Source organism: Elephantulus edwardii, unplaced genomic scaffold (assembly GCF_000299155.1).
Source record: "Elephantulus edwardii isolate Elephantulus edwardi_28Jun2011 unplaced genomic scaffold, EleEdw1.0 scaffold00229, whole genome shotgun sequence".
In the NCBI taxonomy this organism is placed as follows: Eukaryota; Metazoa; Chordata; class Mammalia; order Macroscelidea; family Macroscelididae; genus Elephantulus; species Elephantulus edwardii.
In genome coordinates this window covers 4,804,992-4,817,445 of record NW_006399979.1, presented here as the reverse complement: position 1 = coordinate 4,817,445, position 12,454 = coordinate 4,804,992, and the positions used below count along the sequence as shown (strand labels likewise).

At 38.4% G+C, this 12,454-nt stretch overlaps 1 pseudogene; it reads right to left on the bottom strand.

Moving 5' to 3' along the window:
- LOC102873468 overlaps positions 1-5,563 on the bottom strand; it is a 12,898-nt pseudogene extending 7,335 nt beyond the window's left edge.
- Between the last annotated feature and the right edge of the window lie 6,891 nt (positions 5,564-12,454).

Below are 12,454 nucleotides of genomic sequence, written 5' to 3'. Positions count from 1 at the left end.
TAGTGCTGCAAAAGAGTGCTGAATATTCTGTACACTGTTGTTGTTATTTGCCATCAAGTCACCTGTGACTTATATCCTATGTACAATAGCTCTAAAGCCTGCCTTGCCCTAAGCCTGCCTTACTTTGACACACCTACCCCCATTGCCCTAGTTACTATATCAATCCATCTGAACCAGGGTCTTCCTCTCCTGCACTGTCCCTCCACCCTCCTGAGCATGATACCGTTATCCAAGGATTAGTCTCGTCTGGCCACATGCCCAAAGTATGTGAGAGGAAGCTTCAAAATCCTAACCTGCAAGGAGAAAATTGATTTCACCCTCTCCTAAACTGGAGGAGGTGCAACCAGGGTGCTCCTTGGAAGCGAGGATGAAAACCTTCATCTCACATACTTTGGGCATGTTTTTAGAAGGAATCAGTCCTTAAAAAATGGTATCTGAGAAGAAACTGGATAAATTATGTATACTGTATTGAAACAGATGAAGGAAAGAATAGATTAGAGGTGCTATATGATTAAGTATTGTGGTTAGCACAGGAATCCAGAATTAAGGTTACATAGAGAAGTGTACTCGGGGTGGGGGGTCGGGGGAAAGGGATGGGGGAATTATATACCAATGAAGGAATATTTTTTTCCTTTTTCTTTTCAGAGAGGGGAGCGAACTGGTGGGGAGGGGTGAGAGGGGAGAGGGGTGCGGCAATGAATGAATGGAAATCCAAAATCTCTGTAAATGTTTATTAAAATTAATTTTAAGAAAAAGAAAAAAATTATATCACACATGGCAAGATTATTGTTGTTGTTGTATTGTTATAGTTGAAACCAACACATCATAGCTGGCCCTCCAGTGTGTTTTTCAGAGAGTATGTTGCATGAGAGGAGACTGCCTGTCTTTCTTTGGTTGAGCAGCTGGTGGTTTTGAACCACATACCTTTGTGTTGACAATGCAATTTCTTACCTCTAAGCCATTAGAGTTCCTGTGGCAAGATGAAGAGTCAATAAAAGAGAGGAAGACCCTCAACATGATGGATTGATACAGTGACTTAAGTATATCAGAGAGGATTGAGGATGGTATAGGATAGGGCCAGGCTCAGATACATAGTTCATAGGGTCACTATACATAGTACTTGACTTGAGGGTACCTAAGAACAGCAGAAGCAATAAAGAATATGTCATCAGGATTGGACGAAGACCCATCAATAAGCAGTGTTGTGCAGATGACAAAATCTTGCTTATAAAAAAAAATGTGAAGAGAGCTTGAAGCACTTGTTGTAGATCAAAGACTTTAATATATGCCAACTTCAGCATGCCAACACCAAGAAAATAAAAATCCTCATCACAGGACCAATAGACAAATGTTGAAAAGAGTGAAGTTGTTAAAAATTTCATTTCACTTGAATCTGTAATCAAGAGGCATGGCATCAACCATCAAGAATTCAAAAGGCACATTGCAGTGGGCAAATCTGCTGTCAAGAATCTCTTTAAAATGCTAAAAGACACGGATGTCAATTTAAAAGACTAAGGAGCGCCTGATTCAAGCTATGATATTTGCAATTGTTTCTTATGTATCTAGAAGCTGAGCAATGATGACTAAGGAACACTGAAGAAGAATTTATGCCTTTAAATTTTAGTGTTGTTGAAGAGTATTAAAATCTACTAATATCCCAAAGAAGAGAACAAAAGTGACTTGGAAGAAATACAACCAGGGTCCTCCTTAGAAGCAAGGATGGTGAAATTTCATATCATATTCTTTAGACATGCTGTCAGGAGACAGGGAAGGGTACAGGGTCGAAAAAAGAGAGCAAAAGATGACAAACATACTTTACAATAAAGTAAAAAAGAGATTTGTCCTCAACAAGCAGTCATGGAGACTGCAGCAAGGAACCTTAACTAGGCAGAGATGGGGAGGATCACGAGTGGACAATGCTCAGATCTGTTGTTCGTAGGGCTTTTATCGACTGTAGTTGACTTGATGGCACATAACCAAGCAATGACAACATCATGAAGATGTTCTTTGTTTTCTTAAATACTTCTTTAGTTTGAGCTTTCATGTTTATGGTCTGTTTCAATTAATTTTAGTGTAAATTGTAAGATTAAAATTTGGAGTTGATATTATACATATGAATATCCAGTTGTTTCACACAATTTATTGAAACAGTTATCATTTCCCACTGTTTCAATCTTTGTCTGTCTTTATCAGAAGCAGTAGTTAGACATTTATCTGCTAATTTAAAATTTTGGCATTCAAACTCAACTTCACCATCTCAGGAGTAGAGAAAATGATGTTTTTTTGAAGGATTAAACCAATACTATTGCCATGAAGTTTATTCCAACTCATAGTGACTCTTTAGACCACAGTAGAAGGGTCCCATAGGGTTTCTAAAGCTGTAAATCTTTGCAAAGCAGAAAGGCACATCTCTTTCTGGCAGAATGGCTGGTGGATTCAAATCACCTTTTGATCAGCAGCTGCGCACTTTGACATTTACACCACCAAGATTCCTGTCCTGAACCGCTCACAGCCTAGGTAACCCTGTGGGTCACCTCTACTCTGTCCTAAAGGGTTGCTGTGAAGGAGAATTTACTCCACAGCACACAACAGCAACAGTATATATAAAGTTATCTATTTCTAGAAACTTTACAGTATTGTACCTATAGTCCTGTCTGTTCACATGACAATACTAATTGGTTTCCTTGGTTGTAATTTTTAAATCATTGAGTGTGAATGGTATGATTTTTCTGTAATCTACCTGGCCTACTGGCAAGAAGCTGCACTGCAATCTGAAGGACACACAGTTGGAATGCACCAGCTGCTCCGTTGATGAAGGATGAGCAATCTCCTCCCATGTGATTAACTGCCTCTAAAAACACACCAGAAGGTCAAGTATGAGTTGGTTCCAACTCAATATTACCACCACCACCACCACCACCAACAACAACAACCACAACCACCTTCTCCATAGCCTTGGACCAAAATCAATTTTACTTCTCTTTTACAATAAAATTTAAGACCATAAATTTCTCTTTAAACATTACTTTAGGCATTTTGCTCAAATTTTATGTGTTGTATTTTTATATCCACCAATTTCAATGTATTCTTAATTTCCCTTCTGATTTCTTCTTTGACACAATGTAAAAACAGTGTGGCTGGCGTAAGGGACACTGCTAACTCCATAAGTGAGAAGAATCCAGGTCTAAAGAAATAAAATGTTTTATTTTTATAATCATTCATACTTTTTTTAAGTTGAAAAGATAACACAGAGAATTCATAAATACCCCTTATGTAGGATGCCCTAAGGGAGCTCTTGTGATGTTGTCTATAGAGAGGTCCATGGATAACCCAAAGACTGAACTATTCTAGTGGTTCAAATCCACCAGCTGCTTGCCCTGTGGGAGCAATTTGCTACCTTCGAATGTAGGAGTCAGTTCCAACTCCACACCAATAAATCTTAGAGTTTTGAGCATCCCCTGTTGTTAATATATCATCAGTTGTAGGGTCAACTCAAAGGATTTGTTTTGTTTTGTTTTCTGTGTAGCTTGGTCACAAGTGTGATTAGTGCCTGATTTTGAGAGAAAATGGGATTGTCTTTAATAAGCAACAGAACCTTTGGCGATCAGGACAAAGGAACAAAATGGGAAAAGTGAGTGTGTTGTATAATCTTACAAACTGAAGCAGAAATACCCGTCTTCAATGCCTATATCAGGACTAATTCGAGTTATCTCTGTAACTTTTCTGAGCATGCATTTCATTTGGAACTTATTTATGTCCTGGTATTGTTAAGAGAATTAATTTATATGAAAACACTTTATACATTTCAAAAACACTGTTAAGTGATTTTGCTATGCTAGTGGTTAAAGGAATCATGATAATAAACGTTTAATACATGATAATAAACATCTCCATGGACTGCCAAGAAAACAAACAGATCCACCCTAGAGATGGTTAAACCAGGCTACTCCTTGGAGGCAAGGATTCTGGGGCTTCGTCTGACATACTTTGGACATGTTGCCAGGAGGGACGGGTCCTTGGAGAGGGACATCATGCTTGGTAGGGTAGAGGGACAGTGCAGGAGGGGAAGACCCTCTATGAGGTGGATTGATTCAGTGACTGGGTAATTGGGATGGGTGTGTCAGAGGCAATGCGGTTGGCACAGGATAGAGCAGGGTTTAGGGCTGTTGTACATAGGGTCGCTATGAGTCGCAAACAACTCGATGACACATAACAACAACAACAATAAACATTTCAGGAAAGCATGTTTTAATGGCAGTCTAGACAGAAGGTGAGAAAGATGCTAGGTGCAGAGGATCTATGCAGAATGGTTTCCTCTTTGGCCTAGGATATGTTTAAACCTATGGCAACTTAATGCTTGCTGAGCAGCAATGGAGAAGGTATTAAGATCTAGAATATCACTTCTCATACTTTAATATGCATATTATCACCTGAGAATCTTATTAAAATGCAGATTCTGATTAAAAGGTTTGAGATGAGGCCTAAGAGCTTGCATTTCTAACACTTGTGTGCCCATTGTGTGATGTCAATACACTAATCCATCAAATACACTTTATATAACACAAATTCAGAGAATGATTTAAAAAATGAAGGCATACATTTAGTTAAAATTCTATGACTGCTTGCTTTTCCTTCAGTTATTAATTCTAGAAAAGAGGAAAAATCAAATATCTCCTAATGTGAAGGAATTCCCACTACCAACGTTGAACATTAAAGGTCATATTTTATTTAAAGAACATCTGCCTCATTCTTTACTTTGAATTACATATAAATATCCAATTTAACTATATTAAAGTGAGGAAGAGAAAGAGACATTCTGCTAAAAAGGATGATGGCAATAAGAATGCAGTAGTCAATTAAACATCCTCTCCCACAGTGGCCTTGTGGTGAGGAGCTGTGTTGCCAACCCAAAGGCAGACACTTAAAATCCACCAGCTGCTCTGGGGGAGAAGGGTGGGCAATGTCTTCCTGTGATTTACCTCCTCTGAAAACACACTGGATGGTCAACAGAGTTGATTCCAACTCTAAACAAAACAACTACTCCCATGATGCTTCTCTCCTTGCCAGCAAGTTGTAATGTACTCAGACCTGTGTTTCTGAGGTTGATATCACATCGGAGCAGATGGCCCATCTTTCTTCCACTGAGCTGCCGGCAGGTTCAAATTGCCCCAGAAGTGCAGCCTTTGGATCAACAGTGCATCTCTCTATGGACAATGTCACCAGAACTCCTCCAAGGTATTTGTTGTTGTTAGGTATCGCCACGGTAATCCATAGCTTACTGTCCCACGGGTTTTTAGAGCCAGTAAATTGCATGGGAGGTGATTACCTACCTTTCTCCTGTGAAACCGCTAGTGCATTTGGACCAAGTGCCTTTGGGTTGACAGTGCAGCTCCTAGTATAAAGAGGTCACCCATGAATGTAGTATAATTTTTTTTAAAAGTACAAATTCAATTTCTTCCACATTACCTTCTTGTTGGTAGGTGCCTTTGGGTTGCCTCCATGCACAAGAGAATCCTGCCCAGCCCTGCACGGTCCTCACCACCTCTGCTGGGCTTATGCCCATTGTTGCATCTCCTGGGTCAATCACTCCATCTTGTTGAGTGCCCTCCTCTTTTTCACTGATCTTCTATTTTATTGGGCACCTTTCTCAGGGACTGGCCCCTCCTGAAAAACATGCCTGAAATACATCTTAATCAAATGCTGAATTTCAATATTATCTTTAAAGAAAGGATCTGAGTGAGTTTGACCAACATATCTGACTGTGAAAAGCACATTCTTTCTGACACTAGAATTCAGCACTTTGCCTGAAAAAAGACTATGTCACTAAAAAATGGATTATACTGACTTTGTGATTGTGAGAGCTTATCCCTTCTTATTTTGCTTTGAGTGTAAACTGTCACCAAGCAACTGGCTTATTCAGAATGCTAACCTGTATCTTGAAGGCTTAACTAGTTATTATTTCTACCTAATATGACCTAAATAGGCAAGGTATATGGAATATTTTTACACTAAGCATCTCTGAAAAAGAAAAGAAACTTTTATCCATGAGCTCATTTTAATATTCTTTAAGTTGACCTGAACTTCCCTCACTTTGGTTTCAATTTGGACTACATTCACATTGTTTAATTGAAATTTCTCTTCCTTTTAATGTATTTTAGTTATTCCAAATCTGAATTTTATTAGGAGAATACTTCTTAGGATAATATATAAACCTTCATATGAGTAGTCTGTAGGCTTTATTCAGTATTTTGATAATTTTGTTATTGGTGTTTTTAAATGGAATATTTTTAGTTAAGTATTGCATGTACATGACAAAAATGTTTACATTTACTAAAAGGTATTAAGTGAAAAAGAATTCTTTCTTTTGATCTTGTTATTGTATATCCTAGATACACAGCATGGAGGCTATCTCCATGAAATGCTTATTTAGAGCTGAGCTGTTCCTGTGTTACAGGGAATTCTGGTGGCCTAGCATGGCCTAGTAGAGCTAGGAATGAAGCCTTCAGTACAGATTGTATCTTAGTGTCAAGAAAACAATGATTCTTATTACTGGACCAATAGGCAGCATCCTGATGGATGAAGAGGATATTGAAACTGTCAACAGCTTTATCATAGTTGGATCTACAATTAACCTCTTTGGTACAAGCAGTCAGAAAATAAAGAGATGCATTGCATTGGGAAAATTTGCAGTCAGGGAGCCATCCAAATTATTGAGGAGTAATAATGCCAATTTGAGTACTAAGGTGTGTCTGATTCAGGCCATAGTCTTTCTAATTACTTGCTATGTTAATGAGAGCTGGACAGTGAATAAAGATACCAGAAGAAGAATTGATGTCTTTGAGCTGTGGTGTTGGAGAACAGTATCACATGGATGGCCGAGAGAACAAACAAATATATTTTGCAAAGGGTGCAGCCAGAGTGCTCTTTGGAGGCAAGAATGATGAGGCTTCACCTCACATACTTTGGGCATGTTGCTAGGAGGTGCTGCTGTTCCTTGGAGAAGGATGTGATGATGGAAAGAGTGGACAGTTGGTAAAGGAGAGGAAGACCTTAGACCAGAAGGGTTGATGCGGTGACTGCCACAATGGGCTCTGAAATGTGTCAGGAATTGTGAGGGTTGCACAGGATATAACCCCCATTCAAATCTTTCATTCATAGGATCACTATGAGTGGTACTTAACTCAATGGCACCTAACAACAACAAGTGTGTGGCCTAGAGTTACCCCAAGGTGAGAAGTTGAAATCTATGAACTGCTTTGCAGAATAAATAACAAAATTATCCTCCCATGTAGTTTATAGTCTTTAAAAATCCACTGGAAGGTCGGTTATAAGGATTTGGCTTGATAGCAATAATCACAGTCATGATCTATGCATACTGAGTTTAAATATGCATGTATTTTTTAATATACAAATTCCAAAACTTTTGAAATTTACAAACTACCTTAGAGATTAATTTTATAGTAAATAATATACAGTAAATTATAAATAGCATTCTATCTTAAGACTATATGAAAATATGTAAATGGATCTCGAATGACAGGTATTCAGGCTGTTCAGAATTCTTTAAAACCAGCAGTGCCACACCTTGCAGACTGCTTTGTTTTGCACACAAGAGGGTTTTTTTTCTCTGCAGAATAAATTGCTAGAAATTATACTGGTGGGTTGAAAAGGATGCATTTCAATGTTTTAAAGCTGTTACTAAATTTCCTTCTCTAGATGCACTACCAATTTAGATTCATATCAACCTTTGCAAATTCAGTATGTTCTTGAACTTTTTGAACTTTGTCAATGTGATAAGTGAAGAGTGGTGCCTTCTGTAGTTTTAATTTGCATTTCATATTAGGAACATGCACACTGTCAACACAGGGATTCAAACTGTGTAATAGATTCATTGTCAGTTGCCAAGCAGAAATAATTCATTGTGATAAATACCCTTAACTCATAATAATCCCAGACTGTGTTGGGGAAAATGCCAAAAAGTGGAAGTTAGAAAGTGGTTAAAAGTATTCTCCTTTCAAGAAAACCTTGACGAGACAAGAGGTAATAGACAACCTTGAATTATGGAAATCTTAGTGCTTTAGTTTCTTCTAGTCTTTAAGCGTCTACCACCTTTTGGATCCAAGCAGTTCCCAAATTTTCCTTTTCAGATGATTTTTATATTCTCACCTACATTTTGTTACAAGCTTAGATAATTTGAAGATTAGAAATTTTTGTGAAAAGAATGAATGAAAAGTCTACTGTTTATTTTCCTTTGAATTATCTGTAAGAAATGAGAAAATCCAAAAGTTAAACCAAACCCTCTACCAGTCATTCTAACTAAGCAGTCATCTATTAGATTTCTTATGCTGTAAATCTTTACAGGAAGACTCTACTCATCTTTCTTCTATGGGGCTACCAATGGAGCCAAACTACTGATCTATCTATTAACCTGATGCGCTATGGACTACATCTCCAGAGTCCTTTAATAAGAAGGAACAAAACAAAGAGAAGTATTATTTTTTGTATGCACAATCTTATTGACTTTATTTCCTATGCAAAAGTTATTTCATTTCCTCTCCATGACAATTACCCAGGTAAGTGGTGTTGTGGCCATATTACATGCATAATAAATTACCTGTTGGGCTGCTAGCTGAAGGGTCAACAGGACTAATCCACCAGCCACCTTATGAGAGAAGATGAGCAATCGGCTCCTGTAAGGATTGATAGCTTTCATACCCAGTGGGAAAGGGGCACAAGGTGAATCAACCTGATGGGGTTGTTTTTGTTGTTTTCTTTTTGGGGGGCCAAAGGAATAAAGCAGTTGTGCAAGGGAACTCAACTAGTGAAATCAACTAGAATCCTGTTTACATTCAACACAACACAAGTTCGGCTTTATCCAGATGGCACATTTTTCTCTGTGTACATCTTGCTATGGGTAATGGGTCAGTCAGTCGCTTATTGCTGTTTCAGGAAATCATGTAAAAGGACTTCTGGCTTACCAAGACTTTCCCACTGTGACAAATTTTCTTGAAATTCAAATGCAGGTACAAATATCTTCTTGAAATTCAATTGTAAGCACAAATATAAAAGTGAACAATGTTGATTTATCAGTGCATTGTTGGATTTTGTCAAGTTCAACTCCGATTCAATTCTACTGATCCTATGCTGTTGTCACAATCTGACTATGCTTATACATACTGTTGCAGTCTCTGCATAAAACCGTCTTTTTAAAGGTCTTCCTCTCATTCTTTGACCCTCCACCCCCTAGTATGATGTACTTCTCCAAGAACTGGGCCCTCCTGACAATATGCTCAAAATATTTTTGACACAGTCTCACCACCTTGTCTGTAAGAAGCACCATGGCTGTGCTCCTTCCAAGACAGATATGTTTGTTCTTTGAGCAGTGCATGATCTATTCAATAATCCTTGCCAACACAACAATTCAATGACATCAATTATTCTTTGATCTTCTTTATTCATTGTCCAGCTTTCACGTGGATATTGGCAGTTTGCTTCAAATAAATAAGAAAAGGAAAATGAGAACAAACCGTTCACTGATAAATAAATTATTTTTATTTTTTAATTTTGAATTAAAATTACATTTAAGTATCTCATCCAGGAGAATTTCACTAGAAAATATTAACAGAAGAGTACATTTTTATTATGTTTATAAAGTAAGTTGTCTACTAGTTGAACTATTCTATTTCCCCATAACTCCTTTTCTTGTTATGTAAAGAAGCAAGTTCTTTCTTTAAATCTTTAGGATACAGCCTCTTTAAAATAGTTAATAAGAGTTGTATGAGAACTGTTGTTGTTGTTGTTATGTGCCATCGAGTTGTTAGCGATTCATAGCGACCCTATGTACAGGAGCCCTAAGTGCCGTTCTATCCTGTGCCAAACTCACAATCTCAAACACACTCATTCCCACCACTCCAGCCACAGACTCGATCCATCTCATCAAAGGTCTTCCTCTCCTGCACCGTCCCTCCACTCTCCAAACATGATGTCCCTCTCCAAGAACCAGTCCTTCCTTGCATCATGCCCAGAGTATGTCAGATAAAGCTTCAGAATCCTTGACTCCAAGGAGCATTCTGGTTTCACCCTCTCTAGGACAAACCTGTTTGTTCTCCTAGTAGTCTGTGGTATATTCAATACTCTTCTCCAGCACCACAGCTCAAAGACATCAATTATCCTTCTATCATCCTTATTCACTGTTCAACTCTCCGATGCATAGCACACAATTACAGAGACTATAGCCTGGTTCAGGCACACCTTAGTCTCCAGTCTGACGTCGTTGGACTTCAGTACTCTTAAGAGGTTCCTCACAGCTGACTTTCCCAATGCAATTAGTCTCTTGATTTCCTGGTTACTGATACCAAGAGTGTTCACCGTGGAACCAAGCAAACGAAAACTGTTAACTATCTCAGTCTCTTCACCATCCATACTGATGCTGCCAATTGGCCCAGTGATGAGAATCTTGTTTTCTTGATATTGAGCTTCAATCCATATTGAAGGCTGCAGTCCTTGACTTTCTGCAGCAAGCACTTTAGGTCTTCCTCAGTTTCAGCAAGCAGTGTTGTGTCATCTGCATAACGCAGGTTGTTGATGATTCTTCCACCAAACTTGATGCCACATTCCTTCTCGTATAGCCCAGCATCTCGGATGATCTGTTCTGCATACAGACTTAAAGGATATGGAGACAAAATACATCCCTAATGGATCCCCTTCCTGATTTTGAACCATCCAGTGTCTCCCTGCTCTGTTCTGAAAACTGCCTCTTGGTCGAGGTATAGGTTTCACATTAGCACAATCAAATGTTCTGGGATTCCCTTTCTTCTCAGAGTCAGCCATAGCTTGTTGTGATCCACACAGTCAAAAGCCTTTGTATAGTGAATGACGCACAGATAGATATTCTTCTGGTATTCTCTGCTTTCTGACAAGATCCATCTAACATTAGCTATAATATCCCGAGTACCACAACCTGCCTGCACATCTGGCAGTTCTCTGTTGATTTATTGTTCCAAACGTTTTTGAATAATTTTCAGCAGAATCTTGCTTGCATTTGATATCAATGATACTGTTCGATAATTTTCACACTCTGTTGGGTCACCTTTCTTTGGAATGGGAACAAATATAGATCTCTTCCAGTCAGTTGGCCAGCTGGCTGTTCTCCAGATTTCTTGGCACTACTTAGGGAGCACATCCAGGGCAGGATCTGTTTGTTGAAATGAATCAATTGCTACGCAGTCAACTCCTGGAGCCTTGATTTTTGCCAATTCCTTAATAGCAACTTTAACATCCTCCTTCATCACTGTAGGTTCTTGCTCATATGTTATTTCATAAAATTCTTCTGTGTAAGCAAATTCCTTCTGATAAGTGATTCTGTGTACTCCTTCCATCTTCTTTTGATACTTCCTGGATCATTCAACATTCTACCCAAACTATCTTTAAGTATTGTCACCCGTGGCTTGAATTTGTTTTTCAACTCCTTCAGCTTAAGAAATGCTGGGTGAGTCCGGCCCTTTTGATTTTCTGGCTTCAGCTCTCTGCACATTCCATTATATGTATGAGAACTATGATTGTGAAATATGAGAACAAGGTTACAATTATTTCAAAGCATGACTTATGGAAACTTAAATATACTAACAACACAAAAATATTTATTTGGGATCCTAGAAGGGTGAGTTTTCTACTCACATCTGACCTAAAGCTGCTTTTCATCACAGATTCAACAAGACTAATGCTCACGGGGTCCCTGAGAGAGATTAGAGTAGACATAGTTCTGGATGCTAAATTAGGTGCTAAATTAGGGCACAACTTGTATTTGGGTAAAGAGCTTTGTTGGTGAATTGAGATGCTGATGTGTGGGTCAGAGATTAAAATCCACTAACTGCTCTGCTGAACTTGAGGAAAATTAAACCAAATTCATGGGAACCAAAATATGACTTTGAGTCTATCCCACCTGAATTTCAGAACCATTTCAGGAACAGATTTGAGGTCTTGAACACTAATAAATGAAGACCAGACAAGTTGTGGGAGGCTATCAAAGGTATCATCCAGGATGAGTGCAAACGGTCATTGCAAAGACAAAAGAGGAAGAGAAGACCAAAATGGATGTCAGAAGACATTCTGAAAATTGCACTGGAGCACAAAGAAGCCAAAGCAGAAGGAAGAATTCAAGATACTAAAGAGTTGAATAGAAGATTTCAAAAGACAGCACGGAATGACAAAGTAAAATACCACAATGAAATGTGCAAGGAGTTGGAGTCAGAAAATCAAAGGGCTGAACTCGCTCAGCATTTCTTAAACTCACAGAACTGAAGATCAAATTCAAACCTTGTGTTGCTATCGTCAAGGATGCTTTCAGCAGAATAGTAAATGATCCAGGAAGTATTAAAAGAAGATGGAAAGAATATACTGAGTCACTGTATCGAAAGGAATTGGCAGACACAGAAGAATTTCATGAAACAACATA